We start from the raw sequence: 4,517 nt of genomic DNA, 5'->3' as shown, positions 1-4,517 counted from the left end.
TTCATTGGGTTTCCAGAATGTAAAACCATAAAATACATCCACATCTTCTGAGGCAAAATACATTTGCACTGTATTAAAGAGAGTATATTTTGTTCAAAAAAGGCATAAAATACAAATGTACAGGTGTGACATAAAGTTCACCAAGCATACATTTGAGTGGGTTTTCCATAGACTCATTTCTACAGTTGATGGAACAAGAAGACGGGATTACATTACTTGACTTTTTCAGATCAGTTTCCGGCTGCAAAATGCTTATGAATGTCAAATAGCCACTTTGCCACCCCCTTGCCAATGGCTGTTAGCACCGGCCATCAGGGCTGAGCAGCACTACCACCTAGTGGCACAGCCTTCCCTAGAGGTCGCCAGCCACCAAAATCTGACAGACCAAATGCTACTCTCACTGATGGCACCCAGAAGACACTGATCTCTTACAAAGTGGTCCAAAACCCAGTGGCATTAATTTGTCAGTCTGACACAAATCCCAAAGGGTGGAGCATTACAGCGGTTTCATACGTCTTGATAGGAATAAGGTGGCTATAGACTCATAGAGTCATAGAATCATTAAGGTTAGAAAAGATCTCTAAGATAGATTAGTCTAACCATCAACCCATCACACCACGCCCACTCAGTTGTTAAGGTTTGAGAAGACCTCCAAGATCCCCAAGTCCAACCCACCCTCATCATGTCCACTACCCATGTCACAGTTATACAAGCATCTATACAGCAGTTGGTCCTGTAACAGGCTAGAAAACTTTCCAGCATCTTACATAGGGAGGCATCCTAAGTGCTCAGTATCAAAGAGCATAGAATATGTGAAAGTTAAACAAGAAAAGAAATGGGATTAGGGAATTACACACTAAAAGAAAAAAAGAAAAAAAAAAATTGATGTGGTGTGAATGAAATTATTTATTTCAAATAAACTGTGGATGGAGTCCCAGATAAGTTCCTGCAAGGGTGTCTCGAACACTGAAACATTACTATGTTAAAACTGGGGGATGGAAGCTGAGGACTTGCACAAAATCCAAGCCAAAATGAAGGCTTGTTTTGCAATCCAAAAATACCCTTAGCCTAGTGAGGAGGTTCACATGTAGCAGTCCAGAAGCAATGCTGAACACAGGTACATATCTGAGATCCATGACCTCTTCACAGAGTAAGAAGAAGTAAGTACCTTTATTTGATGTTAGCAACATTTATCCTTTCTTTCTTTTTCTTTTTTATTTTTTCTTAAATGTGAATTTCAATTCCCTTGCCACACTACCAAAGGAAATGCAATTACAGAGCTCTCTGTAACTCTCCACAAAACTTGCGCACCTTTCTAAATAGGTATACAACTTCAGCAGAAAAGACTTAGATGGGGGAATTTACAGCCCAAGCTATACAAAGGGAATGGAGCCCAAAGTGCAAACAAATCTGAGATCAATGGCATACTGCTGATCCATATCCCAAGAAAGGCTAGACCCATGAGTGAGGTGACACAATGCAAGGGACTGTTACCAATGAGACATCCACACCAAAGAAGGGGAAAGAAGTTGGATAGTCTACTACTAGAAATATTACATATGGAGCAGCAATGCATACAATTGAATTCCATTTACCTTCTGTTGCCATTCTTACTATCTTTCCTAAGATCCAACCTTATGACTGTATTTCTTTTTCTTTAGACAAGTTTTCCCCTTTGTAGCACAGCTTTCCACATACCTGGCAGTGGAGAAGTTCTGCAAGATGGAGGCTCTCTATGAGATTACAGGTCATCAGACTAAGTTACTTTCAGAGCACATCAGTTGTTTTCTTGCCAAGGGTACCACAGACAAGTTAAACACATTTTTTTTTTTAATTTAATCAATTCAGAAGATTGATAGTCTGCGTTATAACACACACAAATAATAAAACTGACTCATATTTTGCCAAGAATATGTGAAATATTGTTGAACTGGTCACTGTAGGATAAGACAGACAAGAAGAATATTCCTATGTGCATTTCAGAGAGCAATCAAGAGGATATGGAAGTTACAGAGAGAATTTGTTCCACTGCTAGGAACAAGGGCTAGTTATGTCAAGTTGCAACCAACAGGAAATAAGGGCAGTAGAAAAAATAAACCGAGGTAGTTGAAATAAACTGAGCAGCAGGACATAGCCTAAGCTTGTCATGGCCTCTTGCTACTTAAAATGAGAATATGCAAACAGAAGATTAAGCAAATCAAATTAAGGTACAAAATACATCTCCACACAACTTTTTGGAAAATTGTGCTATACTGTACTTACAGAGTACCAGAAGGAGAAACATTCACTCTGGCCACAGAAACATAAATAAAGAAATGAGAAGAGAGTCCACAACAGACTATGTGAGAGAATAGGAAGGTTTTAGTGGCAGTAAGAGACACTGTGAGTTGTCATCTCCAGAACTTGAAGGAGAGTTAAGTGAAGAGTTAAGGATGAAGTGAAAGGTCCACCCAGGAGCTTGTCTAGGGCAAGATTTGGCCTTAAGACTGCCTCTGCCAAGAAAGAAAGCAGGGTAATTGTTGCAGGCAACTCCTTTCTGAGTGGAACAGAGGGCCCTATGTGTCAGTCAGACCCTACCCATACGAAAGCATGCTGTCTCCCTGGGGTTCGGATCAGGGACATTACAAGTCTGGTCCAACCTGATTACTACCCTTTAGTGATAATTAACTGGAGAGGTTCCAGAGAACAGGAAGTTTGCTCGAGTGACTACTATCTACAACAAAGATCATAAGGAGGATGTAAGGAACTACCAGCCTGTCAGTTTGACCTTAGTGCCAGGAAAGGTCATGGAGCTGAATATCTTGAGGAGACCAGGAGACCATGCAGTATGTGTGGGACAACTGGGTGATCAGGCTCAGCCAGTATGGCTTCACAAAAGGCTGGTCCTACTTGATCAACCTAATCTTTTTCTATGATCAAGTGATCTATCTGATGGATGACGGAAAGGCTGTTGACACAGTCTACCTAAATTTCAGCAAAGCCTTCAATACTGCCTCCCACAGTATTTTCCTGGAGAAGCTGCCAGCCCTTGGCTTGAACAGATACACTCTTTGCTGGGTAAAGAACTGGTTGAATAGCCTTGCCCAGAAAGTGGTGATGAATGGAGTTAAATCCAGCTGGCAACTGGTCACAAGTGGTGTTCACCAGGGGTTGGTACTGGGGCCTGTCCTCTTCAATATCTTTATTGATGATGTGAATAAGAGCACTGAGAATACCTTCAGTAAGTTTGCAGATGACACCAAGTTGGGACGAAGTATCAATCTGCCCGGGGTTAGGAAGGACTTTCAGAAGGATCTGGACAGACTGGATCACTGGACTGAGGCCAATGAGATGAAGTTCAACAAGACCAAGTGCTGCATCCTGCATTTCGGTCACAAGAACACTACACGATGCTACAGGCTTGGGGCAGAGTGGCTGGAAGACTGTGAAGAAGAAATGGGGCTGGGGCTGTTAGTCAATGCTCAGCTGAACATGAGCCAGCAGGGTGCTCAGGTGGCCAAGAAGGCCAATGGCATCCTGGCTTGAAGTCAGTAGGAGCAGGGAAGTGATAGTCTCTCTGTACCTGGCTCTGGTGAGGCCACACCTTGTGTATTTCAGTTTTGGGACCTTCACTAGAAGAAAGATATTGAGGCTGTGGAGTGAGTCCAGAGAAGGACAACAAAGCTGTGAAGGGCTTGGAGCACAAGCCTTACGAAGGCTGAGGTAACTGGGATTTGTTCAGTCTGGAGAAGAGAAGCACAGGAGAGACTTTATTGCTCTCTTTAGCTCCCTGAAATGAGGTTGTGGCAAAATGGAGATCAGCATCTTCTCCCGTGTAAGAAGTGATAAGACAAACAGGAATGACCAAAAATTACACCAAGGGAGGTTTAAGTTGAGTATCATGAAAAATTTATTCTCCAAAAGAGTGGTTGGGTGCTGGAATGGGCTGCCCAGGTAGTCACCATTCCCAGAGGTGTTCAATAAATATTTAGATATGGTACTGAGAGACATGGTTTAGTGGGGAAATATTGGTGGTAGGTGGATAGATGGACTAGAGGACCTCGGAGGACTTTTCCAGCCTTGGTGATTCTATTATCTCACCAGTTTCCAAATGGTAATTGAGGTCATGTCTAGTTAGTGTGTGAATAAAATAAGCTAGTGAAGAAAAAGGATGACACCTTATGACGGGAAATTACAGAAGAGGCTGCTTTCTAGCAAATTTCAAGAGGACTAGTGACTGAGATGAGGGGTGAAACAGCAGTCTGCCTTTTTCTCTTGGCAGATTCAAGAAGGGCAGCTGTTTTGCCAGGCCTTTTCCTTTTACATCCACAGTTTATACTGCACATCTGCAGTCTGTGTCTCAGCAGGCACATTTTACTCCACAGTTCCTACTGTATGAAGGGCTCAGAAAGTAGTTGTGCTGAGAAGACAGTCTAATGAAACACTCAAAGTTCTCTGGAGAGCTGAGGAACAGTGACAAAACTGGCTAAATGAAGGGTTGCCACACATCTACAAAATAAGAAGTCAGGCTCATCAAT

The 4,517-nt window shown here is 42.4% G+C and overlaps 1 pseudogene; it reads right to left on the bottom strand.

Annotated features, from left to right (window-relative positions):
• Window positions 1–2,746: 2,746 nt before the first annotated feature.
• On the bottom strand, window positions 2,747–3,366 carry LOC149919664 (uncharacterized; annotated as a pseudogene).
• Between the last annotated feature and the right edge of the window lie 1,151 nt (window positions 3,367–4,517).

Source organism: Phasianus colchicus, chromosome 1 (genome assembly GCF_987193195.1).
Source record: "Phasianus colchicus chromosome 1, bPhaCol1.hap1.1, whole genome shotgun sequence".
NCBI lineage: Eukaryota > Metazoa > Chordata > Aves > Galliformes > Phasianidae > Phasianus > Phasianus colchicus.
Note: the sequence above shows the minus strand (reverse complement) of the source record. Positions and strands in the feature narration are given on the sequence as shown.